The sequence below is a fragment of the Orcinus orca genome, chromosome 18, assembly GCF_937001465.1.
Source record: "Orcinus orca chromosome 18, mOrcOrc1.1, whole genome shotgun sequence".
NCBI classification, from domain to species: domain Eukaryota; kingdom Metazoa; phylum Chordata; class Mammalia; order Artiodactyla; family Delphinidae; genus Orcinus; species Orcinus orca.
In genome coordinates, this window is record NC_064576.1 from 1,441,505 (window position 1) to 1,460,534 (window position 19,030).

General features: G+C 55.5%; 2 long non-coding RNA genes across 2 annotated transcripts in view; one reads left to right on the forward strand and one right to left on the reverse strand.

Moving 5' to 3' along the window:
- The window catches only part of LOC125961886 (uncharacterized), an 88,553-nt gene extending 86,397 nt beyond the window's left edge, over nucleotides 1-2,156 (reverse strand). Inside the window, exon 1 of the long non-coding RNA XR_007472984.1 lies at nucleotides 2,020-2,156. This is a non-coding gene — a long non-coding RNA (uncharacterized LOC125961886). The remainder of the gene's footprint in view (nucleotides 1-2,019) is intronic.
- Nucleotides 2,157-2,400: 244 nt separating this feature from the next.
- LOC117202771 (uncharacterized) lies at nucleotides 2,401-6,745 on the forward strand. Its single transcript, XR_004485226.2, has 4 exons — nucleotides 2,401-2,553; nucleotides 2,653-2,762; nucleotides 3,493-3,582; nucleotides 4,521-6,745. It is a non-coding gene; the product is annotated as an uncharacterized LOC117202771 (long non-coding RNA).
- The last annotated feature ends 12,285 nt before the right edge of the window (nucleotides 6,746-19,030 follow it).

Sequence of the window (19,030 nt, forward strand, 5' to 3'; positions counted from 1 at the left end):
TTAAAAAAAGGATAAGACAGGGTAATAAGCAAATAGGAAAAAAAGGCCAAAGGCATTTGCGTGAGGCTGTCAACAGCCACGATCCTAGGATACGAGCGGGCAGTGAGCAACCACATGCAGGGGGAACACTGCTTCTGGAGTACCTAATTCTACGACCTACCCGAGGGATCTTATAATCCACATCTTCCTCTGTTTGTAAAAGATATGATGGTGTTTGCTTCAGAGAGCAAAATCAATGTGTAGGAGAGACAAGTGCCCGAAGGGAAAATCAGGGCTGAAGGGGGGAAAAGACTCGGAGTTTAGAGCTCTGTTCACCACGTAGGACTGTAGCTCATAACACAAGTTACAAATAACGGGAAACAACCTGCTGGTGTCTTAACTTGCGTGCCTTACTCAACGTGACCTTTCTTTACTCTCCTTAATTTATTTCAATGACAGAAATAATTAATGAAGAAGAATCTTCTTCCCCGCAGCCCCCGCTCCTCCCTCCCTTCCTTCCTTCCTCTTTCCTTCCTTCTTCTCTCCTCCTTCACTTCTTTGTTTCTTTCTAAGATAGAGCCTCCTATGCCTGGTGGCCCCTGTCAATTCGAAAATGACAGCAAACAAGGAAATGGAAATAAACTCTGCGCTGAAGGATGCCCTCCCTGTGATGGACTCTGGGATCACGTGTGGCCCATGGGGTGGTGTAGACATTGCATTTGAGATTAACCAGAGTGAGCCCCGGCCTTGGCCGCAGCGGCTCGCCGGGCGCAGCCACCTGCTCGCGCCCGTCCCAACGCACAGGCTGCCACAGCGGAGACAGACGGCAGGAGGCCTCGGCTTGGGGGCTGACACTGACCTGGGGCTGCTGGCAGGGGCTGGGTCTCCTGCTGGGTGCTGTGACCACCCACCGCAAGCCTTTCCTGAGACGGCCCCTCCTCTGCTCCGAGGGTGACAGCCCAGCTCTTCACCGCCCCGCCAGTGAGTGGTCTCTGCGCGAGCACTTTCCTTGGCTGTGGGGAGGAAAGCCCACCCTCCGTGGATGTGGAGGCTGGAAGGGACCAGCCCAGCAGCTGGTCCATAGCGGGGGCACCTCGACCAGAGGCTTTGACCGCAAGACATTTCTCTCCTCTGAGCTCCGCGCTGCTTCCCAGGGGACAGGCCACAGCCTAAGGCACTGGTTTAAAACTGGAACCAGATGCTGTAATCTAGGAATATTTTCCCTATATTTTGTTTACATGGAAGTTTAAGAGAAATCAACAAGAAAGAAAGTGAAAACACAAATAAACTCCGTTCTGAGTCTTAAGAAGCAGCATACGGCAAGTAGGTAGATGTTTCAAAGCACCCCAAGGGTGTTATTCCTGTGCAAGGGACAGGAGCAGAAATAGCATTTCCTACAAAGCACGCTTCTTGGGACACCAGGTGATGATTCCGGAAGAAATAAACCTGAGTGTGAGCTTGTCACCCCTGGGTAGGGATTTGGATGGTGCCGCCTCGGAACATTATACTACAATCAAATGTAGCAAATTCTATAACCAGCAATTTCAAATTGTGCATTCCAAATTGATATATTCTACACAAATAAAAGGATCTGATTTTGGGCTTTGAAATCAGCCGCCTGCCTTCTGTTTGCCGTACAATGCCATCTGACTTCTTAAAAAGCTCAGTGCCTTTTTTCCCTCCTGCACCTGCTTAGCTGCAAAAGTGTCAGCATCTCCTCTCAGACGGTTCTGTGTGATGCGGGAGCTGCGATCACCTGACAGCAGCAGGGGAAGCGAGGTGCCCACGGGCCCTGCAGCGCCAGAGGTCATGGGGCCCAATGGCCCCGGGGCCTCGGCACCGCCACGCTCCCCTGACCCACCTGGGAGCCCAAGGCCAGGGATGTTGAGAGCAGAAGCTGCAGGTAGAGCAGCTATCCCTGACTGACAGGAGGGCCTGGATCCCTCCCAGGACCTAGCGTTCCTCCTGTTTGTGCAAAGATTCCTCAGGAGGAATTCGCATTTGAAGTCAGCATCACAGAGTGGGGAGTAGATTACTCACGTGATCAGACCGTATCGTGAAGTACCAGTCAGATCACCAGTCTGTGTGACCTCAGGAAAGTTGCTTGAGTTCTCTGACCCTCCATTCCCCCAACATGGGTTGTTCACAGCACTTCCTTCCTAGGGTTGTGAAGACTGTACCATGAAATACATGTCCAGTTGAGGCAGGAGATAGATAGGCCCCAGGCCGAGCAGCTGCAACGGGTCTCCTGCTGACACTTCGAGATAAGGTACCAGCAGGAGCACTGGGCTCTGATTAGGTGAAAGATAAAGTGACCGCAACTTCCTCATTCCTGTGGTCTCGGGGATTCCCCGCCTGACGCATGCGTGGAAGAGGCCCTTAGTCTAGGGGAGGGACCAAAGGAGGGAGGAGACGTCAGCCCATAATATGTCCTGCCGGCCTCCCAGACACCTTCGCACTGGAATCCATCTTGGCTGAGAGGTGCGCACACCCACCAGGAAGGACCCTGAGTCAGACCAGATATGGGCACAAGCGAGATGAGTGGCCAGAGACAACCTGGAAAGCTGGCCCCATGTAAGCAACCTAAGCCGCCCCTAGTGCGTGCAGCTCACGCCGCGTACGTGTTCTCCCACACGTGCTTCACTTCTAATAAACGCTGTCTCTATTTCACAGTCTCGGTCTTTCTACTGAATTCCTTCTCCAAAGAAGACAAGGACCGGGGTCCTTCTTCCAGCCGTTCCACCGCCAGAACCAGAGTACTCGGAACAGTGCCCGGCACAAAGGTGAGCTGCTGCCGCTAGGACCACTGTCCCCCGTTATCATCACAGGCACCTTTCCTTAAGAGATTATATGTTTTAGAGACCTCAGCCTTAGTCCAAATCCTTCTTTATCTCCTGTCTCCGTGAAAATTGATTTACTAAATATTTTAATCTGCAGTGTCTAGTACATGCTGGGTGCTCAGAAATATTTGTTAAATGCTGAATGAACGCGCAAGCATGAGTGCCTGAAAAGACAGTAAAAATAAAGATTACATTCTCGAAGGACAAGGTTGTGCACTTCAGCGACCTAGGGAGGCCTAAGCGACAGCTGTTTTGATGGGAAGTGATAGCTCTCGGGTCTCCCCACCGTTCTCCGGGGCGGGAACAGCCCTGCCGAGTGAACTGCAGGGGATGGACTGGAGCCATGGAGGCCTGGTGACACCGCAGACCCCGGGTCCACCTCACGCCAGAGGTGTGAGCACGTCTGCAGGGGTAATCGTGGAAATGGGACACTGACATTTCAATGTTAGTAAGGGAGCAGTGATTTGTGATTTTAGTAGCAGTATCACAAATCACTTGCTTCCAAAATAACATTTTTGAATGCTTTCTCTGCCCCTTTCCAAAAATGTAGAAAATATAAGGCAGTACTTATGATACCCTAGTAGGGGGTCACATCTGTCTCCTGCTGCCCCCGCTTCCAGAAATACTGCTTATTTTTATGGTTACACCTTTTTGCTTATTTGAATTCCGGCAGAGTGCCTTTGAGTTCCAGAGAACCTTGCCTGCCTGAGCTAAAGTACAGAGCTATTCGATGACTTCTATTCCGGAATGAAGTGTGAGCAAGGTATAACTATTTCCTCTCCTGTAGCTGTGATAGTTACATACAAGGATTTATGTTTAAAAATATTATCCCCCAAGGGTAAATCTTTGCCACGGGGGAGAGTTTCCGGGCCTGGAGTGGGTCATGGAAATCTTCAATGTGTGCGTTCGTAAGGAAAGGTCGTATCTGACTTTAAAAGTCTTTCCTGTGTCACAGGCCCTGAGTCAATATGCGGTGGGTGGGATCAACTGAATTGATCCCATGTCCAGGGATCCCTGTCAGCTGTTTTGTAAATCAACTTCTGGGGAGGAAGGCGGGCTTACAGAGATGCCTTCTCCTTCCCTTCCCCATGAGTGGTGGCCACGCTGCTCTTTCGAGATTAGAAGCTGCCACTGGGGGGCAGTGAAAATGGAAAGGGGGCACCCCAACCCTGGCGGCAGTAGCATGGCCGCTACACGGAGAGTTCAGACCCAGATCGTCGTGCTGCTCCGAGGCCAGCGGGGCGCTGTCTGGGGGCCGCTACAGTGTGTCCGTAAGATTCCGGGAGAGCAGGCGCCATCCAGGTCCACAGAGCAGCTTCGCCAGGCGCGTGTTAGAAACGCACATTCTCGGGCCATATCCCCGACCCACTGAGTCAGAGACTATGGTGGTCCAGCCCGGCTGCCGTGTTTCAACGAGCCCTGCAGGGAAATCGCATGCACGCTCAGGTGTGCGCACTTTCATTCGTCTCCTTTCAGTGAGGAAAGCTTTTGTTTTGTTTCATTTAAATAATTATGTGGAGGGGAGGGGCTGGGGTCGCCGGGGGAAGGTCCCCCCGACCCTCACTCCAGTGAAGCTGCTCTGGGCTGCCGGCTGGGTCTGCCTGTCTTCTCTCAGCCGTGCCTCTACCTGCCTTCCTCTGTGGGTCACATGCAAGACACAGGTGGTTCTGGTTTTTCCTGATCTTTCTATGCAACCCACAGGGGAGGACTCAAATCTTTAGCATCAAGATGTCAAGGGAAGCCAAGATCCGCCCAGAAGGCTTTTATTGCATATGTTCGGCTGCCGAAGTGTCACACGAGGCTACATGTTCACGAGAGGAAGATACGATTAGTCATTCAAGGCCAAATGCGCGGCTAAGGCTCCCCCTTCTAGCTCATCTGAAAGTGTCCCCAGGCTTGCCAGAGAAGGTGGGTTGCTATGGTGATGTAGGAGCTGAGACAGAATTTGGAAAAAGATTATAAAATGTTCCAAGAGAAGAAAGGCTTCTTACTATTTAAAAACACTCGGTCTGAGTATAGGCAGGTGTCTTTCGCTGCCTGTTTCCCATAACGTCGCTGTCCTCGTGACACAAATCAAAATTTCCTAATTTTTAAGACAAAGCCGTATCTTATTTTACAACGTAACTCAGGACCCCAAAAGATCAAAACCACAGAAACAAAGATCTTTCTCCTAGCACATCCCTCACTGCGAGCTAACTCCGGACACAATTGCGCTGTCTGCACATGTATTTGAGAAACTGATTTAACGGATGCGATTTGCTGACTGCTGTTGCAGACGCCCAAGGTCTGGGCTGCTCTGGGCCTCATGCGTCACAGAGGATAGTAGGATCGCAGTGTTTCCAAGGACTGTCACTCAATAAGCATGAAATTACGTTTAATCACAAATATAATGTAAATGAATGTAATCAGGTAATTAGAATGTGTAGTGGCATGGTATTTGCAACACGGAGCAGTGCGCTTATAATGTTGTGTAAAATTATGTTAAAAATTCTTATTGAACTTTGTAATAAAAAGGCAGTGTTCAGAGAAAGCAGATGATTTTAAAGTTCAACATCTTGATCGCTTCAACATTTCATTTATGAAATGCTGTGTTTAGCCAATACTTTTAACAATTTGCTAAATATGTTTTGTAAAAATCAAACAATTTCATAGTTAGTGGAGTGCTAAAAAAGCCCTGGGATCCATTCTCCTGGCTGCATATAGCTCGAACAGCTGAAACCATTTTAAGAAGATGCTTCATTATAAATCATTGAAAATAGGAATTCACAACAGAAATGCTGACACAATCCTTTCTTCCAAATGAGGGCCTGAAGTACCACCGGATTCCTGATGTGACCGAATGACAAGATCTGACGTGCCTGCTCGGGCAGAAGTGACGCAGACAGCTCTGCTCGGCGAGGGCTGTCTGTGCGGCGCGATCTGGTTGCTTCCAAGTGAAGTGACCCAACAGGGGCCGCACCCGCTTTTCCAAGTGTGTCTGTGTATAAACATCCTGATGTTGTGCGGTGGCTTTCAAGGTGCTTCCAGGAGCTCGGGGCTGCCCTGGGGCCTCTGGTCGGCAGCAGCCCTGAGTCCCTCAGTCAGAGCACCTGTGCCCCCATCTGCTCATCTGGGGAGAGAGTGCTGATGCAACCTTTGGGAATTCGCTGGTATTTGGCGGAAGCAGCACCAGGTTAGCGCAGGATCGGGGCCAACGCTGGGCTGATGAAGGTAGGACTGGGGGTCCTCGGAGAGGACAGGGGCTGAGCACACCCCGAAGGGAGACAGGCTGGTCGGCACAGCCAGGAAGAAGCAGATGCTGCAGCCCGGCTGAGAAGTGGAGGCCCGCAGGGCAGAGCAGCGCCGCTGAAGGTCCAAGGCTACGACCCTCTGTGTGTCTCTGTATCTTGAATTCAGAGAAAACCATACAGGATGAGATATTAACACAAGCTGACTATAAATGAAGTCATAGTTTTTCTGATAATCACGAGGTAAGTCTCCAAATGATTCGGTTCTCCTCCTTTGGGGTGTTTGAAGCTGACTTCCCTACCCCCTGGGAGTTAGGGATGGCCACGTGACTTGTTTTGGTCTCTGTAGTTGAGTAGAGGGGGATGTGTGTATTTAACGCCTGTGTGTGAACCCACTTTCCCTTCCCAGTTGTAGTGGTTGTAAGCCCACATTGAGGACCCCCTAACCAAGGGCCCTGCGTGCCTGTGATGAGACCCCCAGCCCTGCTCCCGGGCCCAGCCTGAACGTGAAGTCCTCCTGTGTGGGTACTGAGACTCAGAGCTGTTTGTTACGATAGCTTAACAGCCTCCCTGACTAATGCAGACGGTGCATCTGGTTCTGATGGACCCGACAAGAACTGGATTTTCTAATTAACGTGGGTGACGCACATTTGCAATAAATTGCGTAAGCTGCATTTTGTAGCTTCAATACACAATGTATGAGAAGACAAATCCAGTGCAACTATGTAAACATATGCTACACAAATTTAAACGTCATCTTAAAAATGGAAGAGTGGGCACAGAGTTTTTCAAAAGTGTTAGTAGCATATGAACAAGGAAGTTGAAAGACCCTTGGGCTGTCCTGGTCTGGAGAATCAAGAACCAGGAGCACAGGCCCAAAGCTGTTTTGGGTGGAACTGTGCCCCCAAAGTCCCCACTCCCAGTGCCTCAGAGGGTGACCTTATTTGGAAACAGGGTCATTGCAGACAAAGTTAAAATGAGGTCGTGCTGGAGTAGGTGGCCTGTGATCCAATGTGACAGGTGCCCTTAGACACCCAGAGTCTGGTTCTGAGGCCAAGACCCTTCTGCCTGGTCAGGTCCCTTATGTGTCCTGGGGAAGCTGGCCCGCGTATGACTAGACAACCATTTCTGTGTAACTCACATTCCCATAAAAAGGCAGAAAGACCTGCCCATGTTGACTCAGTACGTGCTCAGTCAAGGCGGGAGCCTTGGGTTCCCCTGGGAGTTCTTGGGCTCCACGGACGGTAACCCCACACAAGTCCGTTAGCGTTTAGGAACGGAGCCTCTGGGGCTGATCGGCCTTCGCGTTGGATTAACAACAATACAAATGCGCAGGCTCCACGCGCAGTTAGCAGGACCCGTGAGGGGCCTGAAGCCCTGGTGGGTGGAGATATCAGCCGGGGGCCAGAGGCAGGGGCTCCTTGGCAGGACCCGTGAGGCTGCCACCATGCATTAAGTGCTTCCCTTAGTCTTTATGCTTCTTATGCCCAGGACCCCGGGGCCCCAAGAAGCAAAGTCTGTTCCTAACATCACAGCCTGGTGAGCGGGGTCGGGACTCACCTTGACCCCCGAGCCCCCATGATAACACCAGGCCACACTGTCTCCCCGGAAGCAGTGGAGACTACCCGTTAACAGGAGAACGGAAGAGGGGCAGCCTGCACCCGCCTCGGGGGACAGGGCCCCACGGGGGGAAGGAACCGGGGAGCTGTTCCAGGCAGGAGGCGCTGCTGAGCCTGCACGTCCCGGCCGGGCCGAGGGGCCTCCGACAGCAGCCAGCTTTGTTCCCACCGTCCATCCTCAGCTGCGGGTGGTGCCCTCGGCCCAGGTCTGGTTTCAGCAGGTGCCGGGGCTGCGGGCACGGAAACAGAGGCGCATTCATCGTAACGCGCGGCCGCCCAGCGCCGCCCATGCAAGTGCAGCCAGGCCTCCCCGTCCGCTTGGGTGCGGTCCTGCCGGGCACAATGATTTATTCATGTCTCCACGAAGATGAGTATCATGTGGGGCTCATTATATGATGGATTTCAGCTCCTCTGAATGATCGCGCTGCCGCGTGGGACTCGCCGGAGGCTCGGGCCCTGGGAACAGACACCTAACACCGAGGCTTCGTGGGAACCCTGTCCCCGGGGCGCCCGCCTGGGCGGCTGGGAGGTGCACCGGCGAGGCCCAGGCCTGGCTCTGAGCGTCCGGCCGCAGGGAGACCCGGTCTCGTGGGACTCCAGCGACAGAAGGCATCTCCCGCTTCTCTGGAGGCCCTGCTCTCGGCTCGGCCAGGCCTGCGTCTCCTCTGATGGACAGTGGGGAGGGCGCCGGGGGCAGGGGGAGAGGCAGGGCCACTGCTCTGAGGTGGCACGGCTGTGGCCCAGGAGGGTCTGCACAGGAGCTGGTCCCGAGGAGGGAAGGGGACCCTCAGGACGGGCAGCGTGAGGTGCTGGCGGGGGAAAGGCCCGAGTCAGATGCTTGGGGTCGTGGAGCTCACGATGCGCTCAGCGGGGAAAGGGACCGGGAAACCGTGCCTCCGGAGCTTTTAAACAGTTAACAAACGGGACAGGAAGCATTTATCAAAACAAGATTCTCCAATGTGCCCAAGGGCACTTGGTGAACAGAGTGAGTCAGCCAAGGAGGCGGGGGTGGGGGGTGGGGGGTGGGGGCGGCAGGATAACACTCCCGTGCTGTGGGGCAGCACGAAGAGATTTCTGCTCGGAAACCGGTGAGCCCCGCAGCCGCGCAGGGCGGGGACAGGCCCCCTTGGGAGGGGCGCGGTTCTGTCCCCTCCCCCCTTGTCTGCTTCACTCACACTGTGGGAACCGTGACCCCGCCCTGAGGACTGCTGTGATGGTAAAGACCCCCAGGGCGGGGCCAGGTGCGCGTGGTGCCCCAGCAGTGGCGCTGTCATTGTCACGAGGGCAGGGCGCCAGGTGCAGGCCTGGCTGAGTCGTTCATGTGTGTTCCGTCCAGGAGAACCCCCTGTCCCCTGTCCCTGCAAACGGCCTCAGGGCTCCGTCAGCGCAGTGAGTGGGGGCCTGACAGCTGGTCCTCAAAAGCCATCAGGCCTGCAGACGTTCTAAGTGGCCCCAGACGTGCAACAACCCTGGTTCATCTGTTTGTGGATTTTCCAACACTGATAAGCCAGGAGTTCTTAAGCGCCTCTTGGGAGTTGCCCCAAGCACACACCACCCCGAACATGAAAGAAACAGAGCGTAGAGTCAGCTTGCACGGGATTTAGATAATTTCACTCTCAAACGGAGTCTAAATGTCTTTGCTGGTTTGCCATTGAGCTCCCTGTGGGTTTTTAAAAATGTCTCCCATAGGTGTCTGGTTTTATTCCCAGGTGCTAATTTATTTGTAAGGCTTACCTTCTTATCAAACTGGACAAACGACGTCCTCAGTGTTCTATAAATTCACAAATGGGAAACGTGATGGTTGACCGTAATTCTACGATGCAGCCAGGTCGCTACATGAGAGTGTTGGGTGGACACAGGGTCCTCAGAGGTGCTGCGTGGGCAGCGCAGGAGCCCAGTTCCCTGACATGAGGGGTCTGACGTGGGGTCAGATCCACTGGGGAGGCCTCCTCCAGCCCAGCCAGGCCCAGGACCGCTGGGAGGGAACGGAGCCAGAGAGACCCTCGCGCTTGGTGACAACGGGCAGGGATGCTCGGGCCGGGGGCGCCGGCGGTTACGTGTCGGGTCCAGGCTGCCTCTGCTTGCACGTCCCTGCTGCTCCTACCGCCACGCGCGTCAGCCGGGCTGGGAGTGCGACGGGAGCGCGGGGCTCCCTCCTGGTTCCCCACAAGAGGACAGGAAGGTACCATCCGAACCAGCTTCGCTGCTGGCAGGGCTGGGACTCCTGAAACCAGGCCGAATCGATTTCCCGTCTAACTGTGTACGTCTATACCTCCGTCTTAGTCCCGCAAGATATAAGTTTACGATGGCTTTTGCGTAGATACAAAGGGAAAAATCAGTGCGAGGAAAACGAGCCAAAGGGGAAAAGAGAAAAAAATTAAAAACCCGATAAAGCCAGAACTCCAGTAAATATACCAAGCTGCACGGTGAGGACCAAGGCCCTTGCTGGAAGCAGGTCACAGGCCTACTTCCAAGCTTTCTAGCAACTCCTACAGAGGGAGGCCAGATCAAATCCATCAGTAAAATAAAAACAGGCCACTTGCCTGGGAGAAATACTCATATTTTAGTCCTAAATCCAGAACTATGGCTCCTGAAGGTTCTTATAAAGGCGGTAATGAGCGACGTCCTCCACATCGCTACTGTAAATACACAGCTCATGGCTGTGTCATGAGAAAGACACGGACACCCACAGGGACATTCAGGAAAATCACCCGTCCCGAAGCGCCGACGTGACATGGCTCAGGTAGGAGGTCAGTCCAAGGCCACCGCGAAGAGCTCTCCCCCATGGACAGTAAGGGCGGTGGGTCGGGAGGGGCTCTGCTGCAGCTGGACGTGGCTGTCATGGGTCTGCAGGCCGTGGTAGGGGCGAGGGTGCTAAGCCCGTTCTGAAGGTTGAGGAGCCGATCGGAACACGAGCTCAGATTTACCTCCACCCACGTGGTCCACAGGGAGGACCGGCATCCCTCTTACGTGGCTGGCGTCCTGCCCCAGAACTCAGTGGAGGGCCGCTTGTTTCCTGAAGACGAGCTTGGCCCGGGAACATCTCCCAGCAAGAGTGATTCGACGTTCACCTTGGCCATGAGACACACAGTGAGGCACAGCGGGGCTGGGGGATCTATGTTCTCCAAGTCGAGCGCATAACACACAGAAGCCCAGGGAACTGTGAACGCCAACGATCTGCTGGGGCGGGGGGCGTGCGACAGCCACAAGCTCAGACTCGGCTTTGGGGGCGGAGGGTGGTGCCCCTTCTGGCAGCGGTGAGGCCGCGGGGCTGCTGTCAGGTGGACCCCAGCCCTGGACACCCGGGCAGGGCCACATGCTCTCACCCACACGTTCGCCTTTCTATCGCAGGGGCCCAGCTCAACCCCAGCAATGTACCCAGTCATTGGAGGGGAACTGAAAAACTTTGCCCTTTTAAACACTTCCCTTGGAAACTATTATCTACAGAACGGCTGCCCTCTGACCCCAGCTCCAGAGTCGCGGTCACAGGCAGGCCCATACGAGGCCCCACAGCTCGTGTGCCCCCGTCCTGCAGGGGAAGACTTGGCCAGCAGCTGGAGAAACCCACTTCCTTGGTCTATGTGCTCGGTGGCCCTGGTGGCCCCAAACTAGCCCTACAAAGTCAGGAGGGTGTAAACCGGGACAGCTGTTTCTGTTTGTTTTCCTACTTAGAGTGACCGTGATCTAGCCACGTCCTCCTTCCTGCCTGTGCTCTGAAGGGTGGCTGCACAGGGCGTGGGGAGCAGGTGGAGATGTGACCCTGCAGAGAAGGGGGAGCCCCCTGGAAACAGGCCTGAGCCCTTCCTAACCCACGGTTCTGTCCTGACGGCAGGCTTGTCTATCAGAGTCGGGGCAGCAGGAGGACGGGGTATGTCTGCACAAGGGCAGCTAACCCCGGGCCTCTCTGAGCTTCCCCAGAGTGAGTCATAGAAAGTGGATCCTGAAAAACGGCTGAGAAATCCTCTTTCAATCCCACAGGGGCCCCCGTGGGATTGGGCCTCTAGACCCCTTTTTCCACGGAGGGCGCTCCCATCCCTTCTATCGCCCCCCATCCCCGTCCTGGGGTACACTGCTGGGCTTCCTGCTGCCGTAATAAAAACAACCAGGAGGCAGGGCATATGGGGATGTATGTATACGTGGAGCTGATTCACTGTTATACAGCAGAAACTAACACAACGTTGTAAAGCAATTATACTCCAATAAAGATGTTAAAAAGAAAACAAAAAAACAAACAAACAGAAAAGAGAGGGAAAGAGAAGCGGTGGGGAAGAAAAAGATGCATTTTTTTCAATCATAAAAAGAGTTGAATCAAGAGAAAGAATTGCAAGGAATAAAGCAAACGTCACAACGAGAGGTAAACATCTCAGTGAAGTTAAAAGGTCAAACAGGTAAATGTAAAAATCAGTGATAAAAGGCCAGAGCCAGTGAGCTGAAGAGTTTAGAACGTAAGAGCTAAAACAACGAAAAGGTGGCGGAGAGAGGCCAGGAGAGGAGACTGCGAACCCGCAGGCGGCTGAGGGGCTGGAGTGAGACGTGGGTAATATTTATAGAATATTTAGAGGAAAACACTTTTAAAAGAAAAGAAGGCAATTAATTTGGAGATGAATAGGAGAACGATCAGGACGGACAAGGAACAGGAGACCAGGCGGCAGGGCCCAGGGTCTTTACCAATATGGGGGTCTGGCAGCCCTTGGGGGGGCGTGTGCTCCCTCTGATGCAGAGATGGCTCTGGGGACAGAAGCTGGGGAAGCAGAAGGGCACAGGCCTGCTTGGTTCCTCTGCCTCCTTCCCAGAGGATGCTCCCCTCTCGGGTCTCTGTTGGGAGGGGACGGCACCCATCAGCACCCACTCAGGACTCAGTCGTGCTGGGGGGTGTCCACGAGCAGTCTCCAGGCTGTCCTGGAGGCACACACCAGGCCAGTGTTCTCACCCCACCTTCTCCCTGATCAGATAGAGCAAATATAGGTGACATATTTTCTAGCTTTCTCTAAGTGCATCCAGTCTAATTTCCCAATCTTACAGATTTCATATTCCAACCCTTGTGACCTAAATAACTAAGCAGGTGTTCACTTTTAGCTCAGATCAAGCCAACAAGTTCATGTCAGATGCCCAACAGGCAATACTCTGTTTTTGGTGAAGTCCACAGAGGCTCCCTGGAGTCGAAATGTGTCTTCACCTGTAAAGTTGAGACAGCAACCTGCCCAGTTCCCCCACAGGTCACGCTGAGCAGCTGGGAGGTGATTTTGTGTAAAAGCCTGTGTCTGGTTACAGGGACGTGCCCTGACCATCAGGAATCATCACTGTTGCTGAGGCGGCCGCTGTCATAACAGAATGCAGAGCTTCTACAGAAGGACCACAGAAGAGGGAGGAAAATGCCCTAAAGCCTTCATAGAGAAAAGGAGCATTTTATTCTCAAATTACTGCTGCTGGCAGCAAGAAGCTTCGTATAAATTACAGTTCAACTTCCCAGGCGGTGTTCCCACCACGGCACTGTGTGTTTAGTGCATAATTGCTGCGCTGAGATGGGCAGGTCACCCAGTCAGGGACCTGGCTGTGAAGAATGAACTTGGCTGGGAGCCTGGGTGGGGCTGTGGGGAGGGGAGATGAAGGAGAGGAGGAGGAGGGGGAGGGGGAGGGGAGGGGAAGGAGGGGGAGGGGAGGGGGAGGGGTAGGAGGAGGAAGGGGAGAAGGGGAGGGGGAGGGGGGAGGAGGGAGAGTAGGAGGTGGAGGGGAAGGAGGGGAAGGAGGGGGTAGGAGGGGGAGCGGGAGGGGGGAGACACGGAAGCGAAGAGGAGACACAGATGGGGGAAGCTGTGACCACCACATTCTATGTGGGGTGGGTGGGGTGGCTGAAGGGGCCGGCTCTCCCTGCAGCGCTGAAGGAGCCTCCCTGGCAGCTCCTCTGCCCCCAAGGGTATCACAGAGTACAGCCCTGCGTATGCAGATCCCTGCAGTGGGGCGCCTGGGTCTGATCAAGGGGTTACTGAGTATAGAGGTTTGCAGAGCAAGTTCCTGGGGAATCAGTTTGCTGCAATTTCCGACCCACTTTCAATGCTCATGGCAGTGTAGTCCCCCTGAACCTTCAGTGAGGGGCCATCGGATCTGGTCAGACACCCGAGAGGCAGCGATGAGGGGGCAGGAGCTGGGTGCCACGGAGGGCGGGGCCCTGTCTTAACACACACCTGTGTGTGACAGCCTCCTAAGAACCAAGAGGCCAGGAGTACGAAGTCTGCGAAACAACCAGTTTACCCTTCGCCAGAAAGACTGGAGGAGGAAGAAGATGGAAGGCAAGATGTTGGCTAAACATCTGGGGATCAGGGTGTAGGAAGGACAGGGCTGAGTGTCCAGGAAGTTAGAGTCTAAGCTCAGGGGGACACGGAGGAATCCATGCAGAATTCCACAAGCACGCTCGATCCCGGAGGCCCTAATGATTCCCCTCGTGTGGGGTGGGTCCTAAGCCCACACCCTGAGCCTTGCTGGCGCTGTTCAAGGCTGCAACACAGCATTACCAACGTTGCCCTTCCGGTGTGTGATCCCAGGATGTGCAGTCTCTACTGGCACCCTCTCAGCCGGGCCCCAGAGACCCTATGAATGGTACCACCGTACTGGCCGAGGGGACACCAAAACTGACGGCGCCGTTCTCAGACCGCGATTCAGAATAAGATCATCTCTAAGCTGACGTAGAGCATCTTACTCTGAATCAGATTAGAAGGGAACGGTGTGTAGGCACTAGGTAAAAACCCAACGCCGAACGGAGAGGTTGCCGAGCTAGAAACGTTCGGAACCAAACGACAAGGCAGACGTACAAAGGAAGGTGCCCACGCCTGGTTCTCCCCTCCTCAGGCTGGGGGTCCAGCCACAGTCCAGCCCGCGCTCACCGAGGCCCTTCTCCCGATAGGAACGGACAAGTTCAAGGGTCACTACCTGTGCCCACTTACAAGCGTCCTCAGGCCCCCACTGGATGGGGCTGTGGCAGACGCCAGCGCAGTCGCGTATGGCAGGCTGGGGGGTTTCCTGGTCATCCACTGTGATCCGGGAAAAGCCGGGCGTGGTTGGCTGCCGTGTTCCATTGGGTTTTACTATTGTTTAGGTGCTGTAAGGCCAGCGGGTCAGGAGCCAACTGCCACCGAAAAGCGTGCCCGCGTGGGGGCGCCAGGGCGCTCAGAGGGCAGAGGGAGGGGAGGCGTGGGCAGAAGCGTTTCCTGCGGTCTCCAGGGAGCGACCCGGCGAGGCAGGGCGGGCAGGCTTAGGACCGGCTGGTGTGAGTAACTCCAGAGGGGTCCGGGATGCAGGGCTGCCCCCAGCTGTCTGCCTGTCAGACCTGCCCCAGCGGACTAGGGCAGGCGGACAGTGGCTCCCCCAGGAGTGAGAGCTGAGAGAGGAGCTGGAGGCGGGGGTTTAATCAGCCCCTCAAGACGGGGAGCTGACCAGCCCCCAGCCAGCACCTCACCGTTGGGTCAAGACACCATTGAAAAAACTCTATTACCTGCTGAGAAATCAGAAGACCTGGTTGGTTTACTCCTCAAAAAGAATGTGTGTGTGTATGTGCACGTACATCTATGTGTCAAATAAATACAGTGTGTACATCTTGTATTTCATATGTGTGTTTCTCATACTGTGTATTATATAATAGTTATGTATAGAGTGAGAACATTCTCTGTAGACATATATATGGAGAGAACGCTCTCTCTCTACATATACAGAAAGCATATTTTATATACGATATATATTTTGTGTATGATTCACATGTAATACAAAGCACGAGAAATGTCTGTAAAATGGTTTATGCCCTCCTGTGAGACGGGATGGACCCTTGCCACTTCGTGAGACTGAAGGTGTCTCCATCTCAGAGCAGACTGGGAGGTCCTCCCTGACATCTCTGGGCCGCGACGAGGGGCCGGTCCTCTGCCCAGGAGGCAGCGCTGGACGGCTCTGCTGAGTTCGTCCTCCGGCCCTGAGACATGGCGGCGCGACTTCACCCTTCCAACTTCTGAAAGGACCCCTACGAGCGGGGCTCAGAACCAGGACAAGGGTCTTTACTACCCAATTTCATCTGGGGTAGAAAATGGAGGGGACTTTGCTGATAAAAAAAGACTTCCGTTTTTTAAACTGGCATTCGACGCTTGGAGGTGGAGCGCCCTCCCTCTGCCTCGCGGGCCAGTCAGGCCGGGTGCTAAGGAGAAGGACGGCCTCCGACCACACCAGCACTCTCCCCGACGCGGTCCCCACAAGGAAGGAGCCTGGAGTAGCTCCTGAGGACGCTGTCGGGGGCGGTGTCTGCGTGGAGCCCAGGAGACCGTGAAGTCATTAACCCCAGCCTGGCGGGATGCCTCGTCGGGCCCTGCAGGCCCCTCAGCCGCTCAGCACAGAGAAAGGCCCGCGACAGTCATTCCGGCGCTAAGGAGGGTAGCTTCCTGGGGTCAAGGGCGGCCTCACGAAGCGGGCGAGGGCTGCCTTCAAGACACTACTTGTCCCTTGATAAGGCAGGGCTGAGGCCCCCGGCAGGAGCCCCGCGGACAGAATGCGTGTGGGCAGTGGGTGGAGCTGGAGCTCAGGCCCCAGCTCCCCCAGGGGTCCCACCCCCATCCCGGAGCTCCCGGCCCATCTGGGCCCCGGGTGCCTGTCCCTCTCAGGCGCTGGCTCAGGCACTCCCTGCATCCCCCGCCCCCCGGCCAGAGGAGACGGTGACGACGTAGGGTCTGGACCCACCGCAAGCCCAAGGATGGGATCTGCAGAGGAGACGCGCTCAGCCTGACCCACCACGTGCTGCCCCTCCCTGGAGACCCCGGAGCCGCCTTCCCCTCACCACTGTCTCCTGCGGGGCACCCCGGGGTCCCGGCTCCGGGGGCACGGTGCACACAGAGCAAGGGGCTCCCTGTGTCCCTGGGTGAGGCCACCACCCAGTCTGCACTTTCTGTGCCAGGGGCCACTTGTCAACTCCCCAGTGACTGACGTCAGGAAAGTCCTCTCCCTTCGGGGGAGTCTCCTGTTCTCTTGCTCTGGTGCAGGGACGCATCCAAACCAGAGGGGCTCTTCCCTTAGAATTTCTAGTGAGAAACGGGGTGAAGAACCAGGCACCCACCCATGCCTTCTCGATAACTTCTTCTCAAAGCCACGAAGCAAGGGTGACGTCTTATGCCTCCAGCTCCATTTGCACGTGGCTGCACCTGCGCCTGTAACTGGGATCAGTTTAAAGAACACTTATGGGGCACCAACTGTATGCACCATGGCAGCTCTAAGAGCTAAGAAGGTGGCTGCCTGTCCTGAGGGCTTACAACCTAGCAGAAGAGGTAGACCTAGTGCCCTAAGGCTAGCACCATGCGGACCAGGGCTCCTGGGGGGACTAGCCAGCGCTTCGGGAAGCGGGGCGGGGTGGGAGAGGAGGGGAAGGAGGTAACGTAGGAGGTTGGCCTCGAGAGTCCAGTAGGGGTTTGTACACCAGCTGGGCAACGGACGCCTTCTGATCGATTGAGCAGGAGGGGCCCGGTGTTGGAATATCTAAGATTTGAAGCAACGCTTCCCATCTCGAGTTGGAATGTGGACTCCAAACCATTTCCATTTTCCTGCATAAATCCCAGGAGAGCCAGAGACAGGCTCGGTGCTCACCAAACACTTCCCGTCTCCACCCTGGGCCTCGGACGGCCTTTGTCTCCCAGCCGCCCCGTGGCCCAGGCACCCTGCAGACGGGGCTCCGGCCGGTGGGCCCTGGACGGCTGCACAGGTCAGGACCCGCCTCACCCGGGAGAGCCACATACTGGACTGCGGGAGGAGGGCAAAACCGAGCTGTTGCGACGTCAAGCCACTGGAACACTGGGGCTGCTGCTAAGCTCTCCACTTACATGCCTGTGCGCCGGCCGGCAGTCAGAAAGACGGCGGTAAGGAGCGGGGAGAAGGCAGACCCTGAACCACAGCCCTGCCTCTTTCCTGCCCTGCAGTGTCTGCACCTGGGAACCTGCTGTGGACCAGAGAGCACACTGCGGGAGACGGACGTGTGGCTCCCACCTGGGCCGCAGGAAGGACACCCCTCTCTGGACTCACGGAGGTGGGGGGCTGGCTGTTTGCTGGCTGAAGGGTGGAGCTGATGGAGGATAAGCCTTAATGAGCAGGCTTCCGAGAGCGGCAGCGTCGTGTTATCCAGATGGGATGAGGCTTCCAGTGGAACCCACAGAAGAGTGGACGCCTCCACATTCCAACAGTGGAAAATGCTGACCCCTAACACATTCCACTTCCACGGCCCGTCCACTGCGTCGGCAGCAGGGCCCAGCTCCCCGCGGGCCCGCGTCAGTGCAGAGGGGACTTCACAGCGGCGGTGGCCGATGCGGGGCGGCGAGGACGGCGGTGCAGGCAGGGCCGCGGCCGGAGATGGCGGGCTCCGCGGGCTCCCGGCGGGAAGAGGGCTGGGGGCGTGGCCTGATCACGCTGCCCCCAGGTGCGCGTTGGGGCATCATTTCCAAACACTGTAGGAAACAGGGCTAAGTTCCCACAGACACACACAGAGACGGGCTGTAAAGCCTGCGGTCCCCTGACTGCCGCGGAAAAGATCCTCTCCTCTTTCAACAGCAGCCATCGGTAGACTTTTTCAGGACCAACCCTGTTCCCACGCAGGTTATTTGACTTGGAGTCTCTGTCGTGCCTTTAATCGCATTGTTTCAGATCAGCTGCTTTACTCCCAAACTTTCTCCTGGGGGGCGAAGGGCACCGAAACGGTCGTTGGCCGGACGGGCGCCCGTTCTAGGCCCCGCCTTCTCCGTCCTGTCCCGGGCCGCGGTCTCGCTGGCACCTCCCGCTCTCCTGCTCCCAGGGTCCAGGCGGGTCCTTTCCACTCCTGCCCCCCCCATGCCCTCCCCACTCAGGTGCCATCAGTCCTGCCGTTTCCCCAGCAACACGCGGAGGGTCTCAAGATACTTCATCACATTCGCACACCGAACGCTACCCGTCACATTCATGGTTTCTCTGCCGTCCTATTAACCTGGATTTTGTAACCCAACCAGCAGGAAATTCCGTTTTCCATGAATCGCTCTAAAGCTAGCACAGCCCTTCCCGACCTCGGGGACCCGGCATGTGGTCAGTGGCTCATATAAGGTCCGCCAGGGCTCACAAACCTGCAGGAGACACACCGCTAGGAGAGACGTGTGCTGAGCCCAGGGTCAGATGTGAAGGTTACCCACTGAAAAACACCGCTAGGAGAGACGTGTGCTGAGCCCAGGGTCAGACGTGAGGGTTACCCGCTGAAAAACACCGCTAGCAGAGACATGTACTGAGCCCAGCGTCAGACGTGAGGGCTACCCACTGAAAAACACCGCGAGTATGCTCATCGTAAACAGCATACCACCGAGAGTAAAAAGACGTGATTTGCTAAGAGTGT